The sequence below is a fragment of the Pan troglodytes genome, chromosome 6, assembly GCF_028858775.2.
Source record: "Pan troglodytes isolate AG18354 chromosome 6, NHGRI_mPanTro3-v2.0_pri, whole genome shotgun sequence".
Classification (NCBI taxonomy): Eukaryota; Metazoa; Chordata; class Mammalia; order Primates; family Hominidae; genus Pan; species Pan troglodytes.
In genome coordinates, this window is record NC_072404.2 from 158,138,886 (window position 1) to 158,155,534 (window position 16,649).

The window sequence follows — 16,649 nt, forward strand, 5'->3', positions numbered from 1 at the left end:
CCTTCCAGACGGCTGCTTCCACCTCCTACCTGGGCCACTAAGACTCTTTACACAGGAAAGTGAGTCACCCCACTGAGAAGGGTTGCCAGAAGAAACAGGGCATGAAAATCACAGATAACCATGGGATTTCTTCCAAGTGGTCAGTATAAAATATACCAACACTACCATCAGCAAAAACACAAAACAAGCAAAAACATGCTTATTCAAAATCCTAGACAAAATACTGTGTGGGAGCCAGGCCACGGGGTTGCCTTTTCACAGGTCACACAGCTTTCCCAGTCCATGTACTCACGTGGAACCGTGAGATGTGAAAGTCTGCAGGGCGTGTGCTCAGGATCGAGGCTGGTACTGTTCACCTATGGGTCCAGACCAAAGGGCAATAAGGCAGAAAGCTGATATCTGTCCACCGCCACGGCTTAGGGCCTCCTTCTCACAGAGGCTCCTAAGAGCCCCCACCTCAGCCTTCACTCAAAACATCTCCTTCTGGCTGAACTACAGCCAGGCTGGAGTGCCGTGGCATGATCTCTGCTCACTACAGTCTCCGCCTCCCGGGTTCAAGTGATTCAGCCTCCCAAGTACCTGGGATTACAGGCACTCACCACCATGCCCAGCTGATTTTGTTTGTTTGTTTGTTTGTTTGTATTTTTAGTAGAGACAGGGTTTCACCATGTTAGCCAGGCTCATTTTGAACTCCTGACCTCAAGTGATCCAAGGTACTGGGATTACAGGCATGAGCCACCACTTCTGGCCCAGGACCCATTTTTTAAAAAAAATTTCAACTTTTATTTTAGACTCAGGGCATACGTGTGCAGGTTTGTTACATGGGTATATTGCGTGATGCTGAGGTTTGGGGCACAAATGTTCTTAACACTCAGGCAGTGAGAATAGTGCCCAATAGGTAGTTTTTCAGCCCTTTCCACCCTCCTTCTCTCTTCCCTCTAGCAGTTACAGTGTCTACTGTTCCCATCTTTATATCCATGTGTACCAAATGCTCAGCTCCCACTTATACAGAAGAAGGTGATATTTGGTTTTACATACCTGTGTTAATTTGCTTAGGATTATGGTCTCCATCTCCATCCACGTTGCTGCAAAGACATGATTTCATTTTTTCATGGCTGCATAGTATTCCATGGTGTATATGTACCACATTTCCTTTATCCAATCTACAGCTGATGGCCACCTAGATTGATTCCATGGCTTTGTTATTGTGAATAGTGCTGTGACGGACATGCAAGAGCATGTGTCTTTTTGGCAGACCAATTATTTTCCTTTGGGTATATGCCCAGTAAAGGAATTGCTGGGTGGAAAGGTAGTTCTGTTTTTAATTATTTCAGAAATCTCCAAACTGCTTTCTGCATTAATTTTTCCATAAACTAATCGACAGTCAGGCCAACAGTGTATAAGCATTCCCTTTCCTCTGCAGCCTCGACAGCATCTTCTATTTTTTTTTTTTTTTTGACGTTTTAATAATAGCCACTCTGCAGCCAAGCTCTTTCAAGGCCAATGTGGGGTAGAGCCACAAACATCCCTTTTCCAGAAGAGAATTCTTTCCTGCCCACTGGTAGAATTCTTGTTTTCATCTGTCTTTTATTGTTTGTTTTTCAAAGAAAAACTGGCCTGTAATCCCAGCACTATAAGCGGCCGAGGCGGGCGGATCACGAAGTCAGGAGATAGAGACCATCCTGGCTAACACAGTGAAATCCCGTCTCTAATAAAAACATAAAAAATTAGCCGGGTGTGGTGGCAGGTGCCTGTAGTCCCAGCTACTCGGGAGGCTGAAGCGGGAGAATGGCGTGAACCTGGAAGGCAAAGCTTGCAGTGACCTGAGATCGTGCTACTGCACTCCAGCCTGGGCAACAGAGCCAGACTCTGTCTCAAAAAAAAAAAAGAAAGAAAAGAAAAGAAAAAAAAGAAAAACCAAAGGTAAAGTGGTAAGATCTTCCACACCTGAACCAGTTTGTAGCCACCAGAGCCTGCTGGGAAGGGGCCCCTCAAGCATGCATTCATCTTGTCACCTGGAATTTGAGAGATCAAGAAACCCCATAGCAACCTACCATGCAACTGCCCGTCAGTGCTGATCCTTTCAGGGATTAGCTCAATTCTGACTCTGCAGACACTGGCAGCCACAGGTGACAAACCCTGTGTATCTGTGGGCTTTCCTCGTCACCCAGGGCCACAATGGGCTGCCTGCCCTAGGCAGAGACACAGCAACATTCTCTTAAACTGAAATTAAGCATAAATCCACTTCACCAATAATCATCTGAGGGCTCAGTCCCTGCCTCCTTCCTCGGGGATTTTAGAACACACATTTCTCCGACCAAACAGGTAGGTGAGATCTGACTTTAAAGGGGGGAAAATCGGGTTGAATTGAGGTATCAGGAATGAATCACAAGTGTTTTTGTGTGGGGACAGGCATCCACATCCCGAACTGTACCTGGAGATGGAGAAAAATGCAGGAGAGGAGAAGAGAAAACAAGGAGGAAAAAGTGGCTGAAAGTATTTGAAAGCTTCTCTCATGGTTCTTTCTGGCTCTGGTTGCTTTGCCAAGGTCTTGAGTGCAGGCAGGGCCAGCTCTGGCTGGGAGCTGCTGCTCTGGGACATGGAAGAGTCACTTCACCTCCAGAAAGTTCATTTGATCATCTGTAAAATGGGCAATCCCATAGGTGGTTGTGATGATAAAATGAAAAAAAAAACATTCTTGACTTACATGAGTTACATGCTGTATAGTAAGTTATGTGCTATATACGAAGCACACAGAAATGATTCACTGTTATCATAATAGAAGGACAGTGGCTTGGTGTGCTAAGCACTAAATACAAGCCAGAAAAAATGTCTTAGAGAAGTAGACAAAGAAATCTATAGTTCAGAACCAACAGTACCAAGAATGACATGTCCTCCAAATTGAGCTTGGGCAGGTAGATCTGAACCTATCCTACACATCTGAGTCTATGATATGAGGTAATAGTCTCCACCTATAGCTATCTTCTCTGCCTGTAAGGTCATTCCTTTTTGAAGAAAGCTGACCTCAGACTATACTGTGATCATTTAAAGAAGAGCACAAAATACTGGAGAAGGCTAGTCTTCAAGCTCTAGATACAGAAAATCCTCATATTCTTGGGTGTTCCCTTTCAGACAGAGAATCAGAGCTACAAGCACTAATCTAGAAACCCCCTTTCCCAAAAACGTTTTCCATCTCCTACCAAGGTTCACATCCCTGTTGAGTGCACACTAGTGTCTACAGTTGCTAGAGCAAGAGTCTCTCCTGATCCTCTAATGCAGGAGTTCTGTGAAGACCCCATGACAAGGGGACAAAATCAAACAACATGTTTAGGGACAACACAGGAAAAACCGATATTATCAAAGCTCCAAAACCTGGCTACCTCAGGCTTGGCCAGTTATTCATGAGCAGAGAGGTTTCTCATCTACATGGCAGTCATGGCCTGGATGGGTCTGGAACTGTGGCAAGATAAGGCTCTGAGACAAGGTGCGAGGAGAAAGATGAATTCAATCATCCATTTCTGCCAGGAAGAAAAGCACCAGGAAGGAATCAGATGTACAGTTTGTCCTCTGGGGACCTCTGCCTTGATCCTCAATAAATCTCCTTTTAGATGCCACGTGCAGCAATTCCCACACTTCACAATGCTCTCCATGGCTTCCGTTGGCCTTATGGTCAGCTCTACCAAGATCTGTATTCTTGGGCAAGACAGAATCCTTCTGAATCTCAGTCTCTTCCTCTATAAATGGAAACAATTTGGCTCTACACAAATCACAATTAGCATGTTTGTGGGAAGTTAAACCGTGAAACTCAGCATCAATGAAAAGCAATGTACCACTGTTGCTTATGAAAACTCTTGTAAAGTTGTCAGGCACCATGCACCATCTAAGTACAGCAGTGTTAGGTATAAGCCCATCAGTGATTAGAGGGGGTATGGGGTGGAGAGGGGGTCTCCGAGCAGTGGGTCTCCGGGCTCTGGGGAAGCTGGCTGGGTGGCCATACTAGGAGCTGAACCCGAAGGTACTCTGTGTGTCCTCTCAACTCCAAGGGCCCCACTTTGGCATTTTCTCCAATTCCCTCTGGTTTCCATTTGCTTCCTCCCTCTAGCCCCCTGGCTGTGTCCAATTTCAACACCAAGTTTCTGAGCTTTTCTCATTTTGTTCACTATCTCCAGAACATCCCTGCTTCTTGTACCTTTCAAAGAATTCAAACTTGAACACTGCTCACTCCTGCCCATCACCAACCTGAGCTCAGAGTTCCTGAGAAGGGAAAGCACCCTCATAAGGAAGCTCCTCCTTTTCTTACATCATTAGACTTGAGCACAGACAGCATTTCCATCTCCACACTGCTCTGGCCAGGTTGTGCCTCAGTCAATTACACAACTGTGTCTTAGTAGCCTTGGTAGGGCCCAAATCAGGATATTCTTTGGGAAGTTTCACTTTGTACTGAGCCAAGTATAATCTCCTGGCATCTAAAATAGAAACTTCTAGACCCACCCCTCCACATCTTCGTAATTGAACCCAATATGTCACCCATTTACCATGTGCTCAAATCTCTACCTACTGCTGATTCTCAGATCAAATCGTAACCCAGATTTACCATGGTCCAAACTCTGACATCTGATTGGGGCCATGTCATCCTGGTTCAGGCTGTCAGCCCCAAGCAGGTGGGTCAGTTTGCCTCACCCTGAGAGCAGGTTGCCAGGGCAACCATGAGGCTGCATAAAAAGAACCTATGACAGGATGCATATGAGAGAGACAAATGTCTTCACATTGAAGAAGGGGAGGAGTGCGCCATTGGTTTTCCATCCTCCAGATGCACTAAGCTCCTACCTAAACTGTGCCCCCTCCTTCTTTGAAACACATCCCATCCTTAAGCCTTGGTAGGAAGGAGAGCCATCTGGAAGCCCTGAATCCTATGGAATGCTGAGTCTCCCTTCTCCTTACCCCTTAGCGTTGGAATTCTCATTCCCCAAAGTCTTGGATTTGACCTTCCCCGACACTGACTGGAGAGAAGCATCTTCATATTCACAGGAATGAGCCTTAGATCAGACTTTGCTCCTCTCCTGGGAGCTCCAGGACACTGAAAAGCCAAGCTTGTTACCAATACTTGCCCTTCCTTAAGTACATTAAATGCATCCCAAATAGTTAAACAGATTCCTAAACAGCCAGGCCATTCTCCCTCCTTCTAACCCTCATCTCGGCCTACGAAAGCCCAGTTGTGTGATCCGGGGCTTGGCTTCCCCTGTCTTCCCCATCCCAGCATCCTTGCAGGAAAGGGCTGCTCTCTCTCTCTGCTTTCAGAAGGCTAATTTCCTTATCACCTATGAGTCACAAACCCAGAAAGTGGCCAAACATAGCCAAGCTGATGCAAGACCCTGGGAAGGGGAAAGCTGCAGGTGTGTTTGTGCTGGGAGGAGTGGTGACCCTCACCTCACAGACACCTCCTCTCCAGATCCTCAGGAGGTATAAAGACAGGTCCTCCACCACCAGTCAGGCACACTCTACCACCATGAATCCACTCCTGATCCTTGCCTTTGTGGGAGCTGCTGGCGAGTTTCATGCCATGCCTCAGGCCCCAACCACCCCCTTTCCTGGCAGACACTTGCCCTGCCATTCTTGCCACCTTTCCCATTTTGACTGTGTTCTGATATTCTATTTCCTCAATCTGGCATCTCTCCTTCCCATCCTCCTTCGGCGCTCTTTAAGCCTCAACTGTTTCAGCTTCTCCATGATTTCACTCCCACCACTGTCATTCATCCATATCTGAGCTGTGGCTGGAGAAGCTGGGAAGGGAGACCAGGTGGGGCGGGCCCACAAAATGAAGCAGCAGCCTTCAGGCTTGGCTCCATAGCACCAGTATAGCACCATTATATCTGCTCTTAACCTCAAATGCACCTGGGGAGGTTGAAAAATTACTCATATCAGAGACTCAGCTTTAGAAGTTCTAACTTCATTCTCTGGGGTGCAACCTGTGTACTGGGCTTTTAACATTCCCAGGTGATTTTTAACATTTCCATGCATGCAGCCAAGGTTAAGAATTGCTGTTCTATTGGCCAATAACAATGTCTACCTTTGTTCTGCCAAAGTGAGCCTGGGGGCTGCCCTCAACTCTGCCCTGACTACACAAATCTGAGCTATGGGGGAAGCTGGTCATGGCCAGGTCTACGCAGCCAGGGGGTTTTCCTAGCTTGGCCAATGTATACTGACAATTCAGGGCTCAAATCGCCAGGGGAAGTACACAGGTGATGAATAAAAGAGAGAAGCACTCAGTGGGTGAGACAACCACATCCCAATTCCTATCCCACTGGAAGCATTGTGAGGACGTTCCTTGAATCCTCAGCCTGGTGACCCCAGGGGAGAACTGACCCCCTGCAGGGTACCTAGCTACATGCCCTGCAGACACAGAGACTTGGAAGCCACATGCAGTGATGCTTACCAGGGGTGGCAGCGCTCCCTCCCTTACCTAGCCTCACTGTGCTTGTTAAGGATTTCTAATTAGCAGGAAGAAACCGAAGGCTGGGAGCGCTACCCCTAACATGCTACTGACTTGCCTTCTCCTTTCCCGTCTCCACTCCAGTTGCTTCCCCTTTTGACGACGATGACAACATCATTCAGTGGTATACCTGTGAGGAGAATTCTGTCCCCTACCAGGTGTCCCTGAATTCTGGGTACCACTTCAGCAGTGGCTCCCTCCTCAGCAAACAGTGGGTGGTGTCAGCAGCTCACTGCTACAAGTAGTAAGTGTGGGGCCCCTGACTGCAAAGCTCCCAGCCAGGCTGCCTGGGAGAGCTTGGCTTCAGCCCAGGGAACTACTGAGGTTGGGTAAGATGGATGGGAGAGGTGGTGGAGAAGAAAACTTGTTGGCAGCAGCGGACTCTCCAGAGCAGAGAGCGAACACAAGATAGGAAGCTCTCACACCCAGGCAAATCCACGAAACAGCAAGGGTTGTGGTCATAAAAGCAGGCAGGGATGATCTTGGTGTTTGGCAGAGCTAGTAAGAACAGCAGGCAAGTACCCTTTGCTGGTTAGCTACACATCAAAGTCACTTAAGAAAGAGTTTTTAAAAGTACTGATGCCTGTGTCCTATCCCAGGGCAATTATCAGGAATTTTCAGGAAGAGGGTGTGAATATCAGCGAGTATTAAACATTCTACCTCTGGTAACTGTAGATTGTATAGACAGAGCTGAGAACCACTGCCTACACCAAGAACTCTCAAACCTGAGTTTGCCTCAGAACCACCTGCAGGGTTGTTAAAGCACAAATCACTGGGACCCATCCCCAAGGTTCTGAGCAGTAGGAGGGGGTAAGGACCAAGAATTTACATTTCTAACAAGTTCCCAGGAGATGCTCATGCTATGGCTACCCTTGGGTTAGATTACACAGAAGGGTGGTGCTAACCAGGCCAAGAAAGGAGGGAGGAACAGGTACTGTGCGCAGTTAGCAAAGGCCTGGGGTGAAGAATGCTGGGAAAACTTCAAGGAGCTCATTGTGCCCACAGTGCTAGTGACTGTGGAGATTGTGGGAAAGAGGCTGGGAAGGAGGGTTAAGGAGCATCCTCCGGTGGAATCCTTTTGACTCTTCCCAACCCGATTACCACCACCCTCTGAAACAGAAAGGTCCTGGGTCTCACAACTGCACTGACCCCCATCCCTCTCCTACCCATGTGATATGGCCACACACCCCACCCGATACCTCCAGAGCTGCCCATGAGCAGGGAGCTTGAGGACCCTGGGGAAGGTAAGATGGGTGTCCCAGCTGTGGGAGAAGGTCTTCACCATGCCTGCCCTCCCCATCAGCCGCATCCAGGTGAGACTGGGAGAGCACAACGTCGAAGTTCTGGAGGGGAATGAGCAGTTCATCAATGCAGCCAAGATCATCCGCCACCCCAAATACAACAGCTGGACTCTGGACAATGACATCCTGCTGATCAAGCTCTCCATGCCTACTGTCATCAATGCCCACGTGTCCACTATCTCTCTACCCACCGCCCCTCCAGCTACTGGCACCGAGTGCCTCATCTCTGGCTAGGGCAACACTCTGAGCTCTGGTGGTGAGTGGAACCCTTTGTCCTTCTCCTTCCCTCCATCCTCACAATTTCCAGAACAAACCATGCCCCTTAACTTGAATCCTCTCACCTCCAGGCTTAAGACACATTTCTAGTGCCCATTACACACAGGCTCTACAGTGGATGGACATCAGAGAGATGCAAAGTCTCAAGGACTTGGCTCCTAAAATCAAAAGACAGGACAAATGGAGAACTTGCTTTGATCACGTCTTGGAATGGGTTCAAAAATGATCATTTTGGGAACTAAAAGCCAGAGTCCCTTGCCAGGACTTATGTTTCGGAGTCCTCTCCAGGGGCAGTGTTCCTCTTCAATGTTCCATCCTAGATTATTGTCTCCTTCTCTGGCCTGATCTACACTTCTACTTTCTTTGTTCTCTTGCTGATCCTCACAGCCAACTATCCAGATGAGCTGCAGTGCCTGGACACTCATGTGCTGACCCAGGCTGATTGTGAAGCCTCCTACCCTGGAGAGATTACCAACACCATGTTCTGTGTGGGTTTCCTTGAGGGAGGCAAGGATTCCTGCCAGGTGATTTTATCCCTTCCCATGCTGAGGTTCCCACTGATACCCAGGCCCCACCTGAGAAAAAGATTTGAACTCCCAAGGTGGTGGGGCTGAGGAGGCTCCCTGCACTGCCCCCATGGAGAAGTGAGGAAGGCTCCCTTGTGCTGCATCCTGTCTGCTTAGGAAGAACAGAGAATGGGCCACTGTGCGAAGGACGTGGAGCCAAAGAGCTGGCTGGAAAGGAGTCTTTTAAGGTTCAGAGTAAATGTAGCTATATTCTTCCTCTGTCTCTCTCTTCATACAGCTTGTCCCTTCTTCTCCCCAGGGTGACTCTGGTGGCCCTGTGGTCTGCAATGGACAGCTCCAAGGAGTTGTCTCTTGGGGCTATGGCTGTGCCCAGAAGAACAGGCCTGGAGTCTACACCAAGGTCTACAACTATGTGGACTGGATTAAGGACACCATAGCTGCCAACAGCTAAAGCCTCTGGTCCCTCTGCAGTCTCTATACCAATAAAGTGACCCTGCTTTCACTGTCTGTGTCTGTGCCTGCTCCCTCACACTGCTTCACACTGGAAAGCATCCTCCAATCTCAGGTCAGCCACGACTCCCCCCCTTAAAGGTAAGCTGAACCCTCATCTCCCAAAATGTGTTGCATGGTACACTAGATTAGCACATACAAATAGATGGAATCCAAAAATTATAAGAAGCTTGGGAGAAAGGGGGGCACTGTTTTCTAGAGAAATGTGTGTTTCAGAAAGTTGGTCTTTGGTGGCGGGGTATTGATTTTTATTTGGGCTTCTCACAGTGGGTAGAGCTACTCTGCCTTCAGAACAATCACAACACAGAAAATGTTGTCAGCATCTTCGAGGCAGCCCAAAAAATCCGACCAGCTGAATCTTCTTGCTAAAATACATCAAAAAACACAAATGCTGTTGGTGATGACGTGCCTCTCACAGGAATATGTCAGCACCAAACCCTTGACCAAGCCCTCCCGCCTCATTCACCTGGAAAATTAGACTCAAGCAAAGCTCCCTGGCCTCCTACCTCTTCCCTCAGTTCCCTAGTTCCATCTCTGTGAGCAGGCTAAAGAGATGTTCCACCTACCATAGCGGGAGCCAGACTGCGACTTGGGAATCAAGCCAGGTCTGCACGCTGCATTTTCATCTTCTTTGCCTTTGGGGTAGGATGCCATATGAATCCCACAGTTAACACCAGCTCCCCACTCTGACCAGGGAAAGAAACTAGAGAGGGTCAAGATTCACCCATTTGATCAATTAACTGAGGTAGGTTTCATTTTCATATAACTTGCTTGCCTTTGAGATACTTCAAGTGACTTATGTGGGACTCCTTAAAAAAAAGTGGAGGGAAAGACATCTGAGCAGCCACTCTGGCCACATGTTGGCTGGCTTACACCCACTGGATGCAGCAGAGGGAGGCAGGCCCCCTGGCACCTCTGGCACCTGCCAAAGCGTCCTCCAGGCAATTCTGAGAGGGACCATGTTGCGGCTGTAGCTCATCCAAGCTTGTCACTGAAGATCCAAGCAAGCTTCTCTTTGAAATTCCACCTTCACCTTCTGTCCCAAGTGGTTGTGGACACCCCTGGGAGCTGGTAACTAGGGCCAGGAGCAGCCAAGGAAGACAGACAAGTTCAGAACACATTTCCAGTTACAGGGAGCAGAGCACAGGCCTCCAAGTGTCCACGGAGCAGTGTGCAAATTGCAGTGATGACCAGAGTAAAACCTCTACATGGAGCACAGCATTCCTGGCAAACACAGGGGACCGCAGTCCACATTGCTGTGGAATAAACCCAAGTATGCATCGGACAACTGTTTGGTAAACAGTAAATGTGTAAGATCAATTACCTTGAGCGGGCCATCTGGGCTCCAGATGTGTAGTTCATGTGAGGAGATGGCTACCACTCACTATCTTCAGAGGAAAACAGGGCTCAGGGCTTGCACACAATGGAGATACACACAGGTCACCCAGAACGTCAATACATACAAACATCACTTTGTTCAACATGGATTTTGTTTTTATGGAGTCCAAACGCAGACCGTAGTTCACCTTACAGCCTTGGGTTTGTCTGCTTTTGGAGACATATATCCAGTAGATAGATAGACAAGACAGATACATTTTTTTCCCTTTCTTACTATAATGTCAATGCCTCGTCTGAATATCATCATTACTCAAGAGTCAAGGGAAGAACAAAACGCTTCATATAAACAGGGATGGGCAAGGAGTGTTAGTTTCCACTGTTTTCTGTCTCCATTCAGATTATTCCTATCAAAGCCCAGCTGGTTACCTCAAGCCAAGAGACAGACATAAGGATCCCAATGGCCTTCCAGATGGCTGCTTCCACCTCCTACCTGGGCCACATAGAGTCTTTACACAGGAAAGTGAGTCACCCCTGTGAGAAGGGTTGCCAGCAGAAACAGTGCATGAAAATCACAGATAACCATGGTATATCTTGCAAGTGGTCAGTGTAAAATAAACCACCACCACCACCACAAAAAACACAAAACAAGCAGAAAAATGCTTATTCAAAAATCTAAGACAAAATACTGTGTGAGAAACAGGCCACGGAGTTGCCTTTTCTCAGGCCACACAGCTTTCCCAGTCCATGTGCTCACATGGAACCGTGAGACGTGAAAGTCTGCAGAGTGTGTGCTCAGGATCGAGGCTGGTACTGTTCACCTATGGGTCCAGACCAAAGGGCAAAGAGGCAGAAAACTGCAACTCTGTCCACCGCCACGGCTTAGGGCCTCCTTCTCACAGAGGCTCCGAAGAGTCCCCACCTCAGCCTTCACACAAAACATCTCCTTCTGGCTGAACAACAGCCAGGCTGGAGTGCCGTGGCATGATCTCTGCTCACTACAGCCTTCGCCTCCTGGGTTCAAGTGATTCAGTCTCCCAAGTACCCGGGATTACAGGTGCATGCCACCATACCCAGCTAATTTTTTTTTTCCGTTTTGTATTTTTATTAGAGACAGGGATTCTCGATGTTGGCCAGCGTGGTTTTGAACTCCTGACCTCAAGTGATCCAGAGTGCTAGGATTACAGGTGTGAGCCACTGCTTCTGGCCCAGGCCCTTTTTTAAAAAAATAATTTCAAATTTTATTTTAGATTCATGGGGTACATGTGCAGGTTTGTTACATGGGTATATTGTGTGATGCTGAGGTTTGGGGCACAAATGATCTCATCACTCAGGAACTGAGCATAGTACCCAATAGGGATTTTTTCAGCCCTTTCCACACTCCTTCTCTCTTCCCTCTAGTAGTTGCAGTGTCTACTCTTCCCATCTTTACATCCATTTTTACCCAATGCTCACCTCCTACTTATACGTGAGAACGTGATATTTGGTTTTCTGTTCCTATGTTAATTTGCTTAGGATTATGGTCTCCAGCTCCATCCATGTTGCTGCAAAGGACATGATTTCATTTTTTCATGGCTGCATAGTATTTCATGGTGTATATGTACCACATTTCCTTTATCCAGTCTACTGCTGATGGCCACCTAGGTTGATTCCATGGCTTTGCTACTGTGAATAGTGCTGTGACGGACATGCAAGAGCATGAGTCTTTTTGGCAGAACAATTATTTTCCTTCAGGTAAATGCCCAATAAAGTAAGTGCTGGGTGGAAAGGTAGTTCTGTTTTAAATTGTTTCAGAAATCTCCAAACGGTTTTCTGCATTAATTTTTCCATTAACTGCTTTACACTCTGGCCAACAGTGTACAAGCATTCCCTTTCCACTGCAGCCTCACGAGCATGTTCTATTCTGTGGACATTTTAATAATAACCACACTGCAGCCAAGCTCTTTCAAGCCCAATGTGGGGAAGAGCCACAAACATCCCTTTTCCCAGAGAGAATTCTTGCCTGCCCACTGGTAGAATTCTTGTTCTCATCTGTCTTTCATTGTTTGTTTTTCAAAGAAAAACCAAAGGTAAAGTGGTATGATCTTCCACACGTGAATCAGTTTGTAGCCACCAGAGTCTGCTGGGAAGGGGCCCCTCACCCACGCACTGATCTTGTCATGTGGAATTTGAGAGATCTAGAAGCCCCATAGCAACCTACCATACAACTGCCCATCAGCGCTCATCCTTTCACAGAATTAGCTCAATTCTGGCTCTGCAGACACTGGCAGCCACAGGTGAGAAACCCTGGGCCTCTGTGGGCTTCCTTCATCACCCAGGGCCACAGTGGGCTGCCTGTCCTAGGCAGAGACACAGCAACATTCTCTTAAGCTGAAATTAAGCATAAACCCACTTCACCAATAATCATCTGAGGGCTCAGTCCCTGCCTCCTTCCTTGGGGATTTTAAAACACAATCTCTCTGACCAAACAGGTAGGTGAGATCTGACTTTAAAGGGGGGAAATTGGGATGAATTGGGGTATCAGGAATGAATCCCAAGTGTTTTTGTGTGGCGAATGGCATCCACATCCCAAAATATACTTGGAGATGGGGAAAAAAGCAGGAGAGGAGAAGGGTAAAAAAGGAGGACAAAGTGTCTGAAAGTCATGGAAAGCTTCTCTCATGGTTCTTTCTGGCTCTGGTTGCTTTGCCAAGGTCTTGAGTGCAGGCAGGGCTGGCTCTGGCTGGGAGCTGCTGCTCTGGAACATGGAAGAGCCACTTCACCTCCAGAAAGCTCATTTGATCATCTGTAAAATGGGCAAGCCCATAGGTGGTTGTGATGACAAAATGAAAAAAACCTTCTTAACTTATATGAGTTACATGATGTATAGTAAGTTACATGCTATATAGTAAGCACACAGAAATAATTCACTGTTATCATAAATGAAACACAGTGGATTAGTGAGCTAAGCACTAAATGGAAGCCAGAAAGATGTCTAGAGAAGTAGACACAGAAATCTATAGTTCAGAATGAACAGTATCAAGAATGACATGTCCTCCAAATTGAGCTTGGGCAGCTGTATCTGAACCTATCCTACACATCTGAGTCTACAGTATGAGGTAACAGCCTCCACCTATAGCTATCTTCTCTGCCTGTAAGGTCATTCCCTTTTGAAGAAAGCTGACCTCAGACTATACTGTGATTGTTGAAGGAAGAGCGCAAAATACTGGAGAAGGCTAGTCTTCAAGCTCTAGATACAGAAAATCCTTATATTCTTGGGTGTTCCCTTTCAGACAGAGTCAGAGCCACAACCACTAATCCAAAAATCCCCTTTTCCAAAAAAATTTTCCATCTTCCACCAAGGTTCCCCTCCTTGTTTAGTGCACACTGGTGTCTACAGTTGCTAGAGCAAGAGTCTCTCCTTATGCTTTAAGCAGGAGTTCTGTGAAGACCCCATGACAAGGGGACAAAACAAAACAACATATTTATGGACAACACAGGAAAAACCCATATTATCAAAACTCCAAAACCTGGCTACCTCAGGCTTGGCCAGTTATCTGTGAGCAGAGAGGTGTGTCATCTACATAGCTATCGTGGCCCAGACGGTCTGGAAATGTGGCAAGGTAAGGCTCTGAGACAAGGTGCCAGGAGAAAGATGAATTCAATCATCTATTTCTGCCAGGAAGAAAAGCACCAGGATGGAATCAAATGTACAGTTTGTCCTCTGGGTACCTCTGCCTTGATCCTCAATAAGTCTCCTTTTAGATGCCACCTGCAGCAATTCCCACACTTCACATGCTCTCCATGGCTTCCATTGGCCTTATGGTCAGCTCTGCCAAGATCTGTATTCTTGGGCAAGACAGAATCCTTCTGAATCTCACTCTCTTGCTCTATAAATGGAAACAATTTTGCACTGCACAAATCACAATTAGAATATTTGTGGGAAGTTAAAGTGTGAAACTCAGCATAAATGAAAAGCAATGTACCACTGCTGCTTACATGAAAACTCCTGTAAAGCTGTCAGGCACCATGAACCATCTAAATATAGCAGTGTTAGGTATAAGCCCATCAGTGATTAGAGGGGGTACGGGGTGGAGAGGGGGTCTCCTAGCAGTGGGCCTCCTCGCTATGGGGAAGCTGGCTCGGCCACCACGCCAGGAGCTGAACCCGAAGGTACTCTGTGTGTCCTCTCAACTCCACGGGCCCCACTTTGGCATTTTCTCCAATTCCCTCTGGTTTCCATTTGCTTCCTCCCTCTAGCCCCCTGGCCATGTCCAATTTCAACACCTAATTTCTGAGCTTTTTCACATTTTGTTCAGTCTCCAGAACATCCCTGCTTCTTGTACCTTTCAAATAATTCAAATTTGAACTCTGCTTACTCCTGCCCATCACCAACCTGAGCCCAGAGTTCCTGAGAAGGGAAAGCACCCTCATAAGGAAGCTCCTCCTTTTCTTACATCATTAGACTTGAGCGCAGACAGCATCTCCATCTCCACACTGCTCTGGCCAGGTTGTGCCTCAGTCAATTACACAACTGTGTCTTAGTAGCCTTGGTAGGGCCCAAATCAGGATATTCTCTGGGAAGATTCACTTTGTACTGAGCCAAGCATAATCTCACTGCATCAAAAATAGAAAATTCTAGACCCACCCCTCCACATCTTCGTTATTCAACCCAATATGTGACCCATTTACCATGTGCTCAAATCTCTACCTACTGCTGATTCTCAGATCAAATCGTAACCCAGATTTACCATGGTCCAAACTCTGACATCTGTTTGGGGCCATGTCATTCTGGTTCAGGCTGTCAGCCCCAAGCAGGAGGGTCAGTTTGCATCACTCTGAGTGCAGGTTTCAAGGACAACCCTGAGGCTGCATGAAAAGAACCTATGACAGGTTGCATATGAGAGAGACAAATGTCTTCACATTGAAGAAGGGAAGGAGTGGGCCATTGGTTTTCCATCCTCCAGATGCACTGAGTAAGCTCCTACCTAACCTGTGCCCCCTCCTTCTTTGAAACACATCCCCATCCTTAAGCCTTGGTAGGAAGGAGAGCCATCTGGAAGCCCTGAATCCTATGGAATGCTGAGTCTCTCTTCTCCTTACCCCTTAGTGTTGGAATTCTTGTTCCCCTAAGACTTGGATTTGACCTTCCTGCTGAGTGACTGGAGAGAAGCATCTTCATATTCACAGGAATGAGCCTTAGATAAGACTTTGCGCCTCTCATGGGGGCTGCAGAACACTGAAAAGCCAAGCTTGTTACCAATACTTGCCCTTCCTTAAGTATATTAAATACAATCCCAATAGTTAAACAGATTCCTAAACAGCCAGGCCATTCTCCCTCCTTCTAACCCTCATCTCCTGGGCCTAAGAAAGCCCAGCTGTGTGATCCGGGGCTTGGCTTCCCCTGTCTTCCCCATCCTAGCATCCTTGCAGGAAAGAGCTGCTCTGCCTCTCTGCTCTCAGAAGGCAAGTTTCCTTATCATCTGTGAATCACAAACCCAGAGAGTGGCCAAACATAGCCGAGCTGATGCAAGAACATGGGAAGCAGAAAGCTGCAGGTGTGTTTGTGCTGGGAGGAATGGTGACCCTCACCTCACAGACGCCTCCTCTCTGGATCCTCCAGAGCTATAAAGACGGGCCTTCCACCACCAGACAGGCGCACTCTACCACCATGAATCCACTCCTGATCCTTGCCTTTGTGGGAGCTGCTGGTGAGTTTCATGCCCTGCCTCAGGCCCCAACCACCCCCCGTTACTGGCAGACATATGCCCTGCCGTTCTTGCCACCTCTCCTCTTTTGACTGTTCTCTGATATTCTATTTCCTCCATCTGGCATATCTCCTTCCCATCCTCCTTGGGCTCTCTTTAAGCCTCACCTCTTTTACCTTCTCCCTGATTTCATTCCCACCACTGTCATTCACCCATATTTGAGCTGTGGCTGGAGAAGCTGGAAATGGAGACCAGGTGGGGCAGGTCCACAAAATAAAGCAGCAGGCTTCAGGCTTGGCTCCAACAGCACCAGAATAGCACCACTATAGCTGCTCTGAACCTTGGATGCACCTGGGGAGGTTGAAAAATTACTCATGCGAGAGACTCAGCTCTAGAAATTCTAACTTCATTTTTCTGGGGTGCAGCCTGTGTACTGGACTTTTAAGCTTCTCAGGTGATTTGTAACATTTCCAGGCATGCAGCCAAGATTAAGAATTGCTGTCCTACTGGCTAATAACAATGT

At 47.4% G+C, this 16,649-nt stretch overlaps 1 pseudogene; it reads left to right on the top strand.

Annotated features, from left to right (window-relative positions):
* The first annotated feature begins 5,506 nt into the window (after positions 1–5,506).
* Positions 5,507–9,045, top strand: LOC129135447 (trypsin-2-like; annotated as a pseudogene).
* The last annotated feature ends 7,604 nt before the right edge of the window (positions 9,046–16,649 follow it).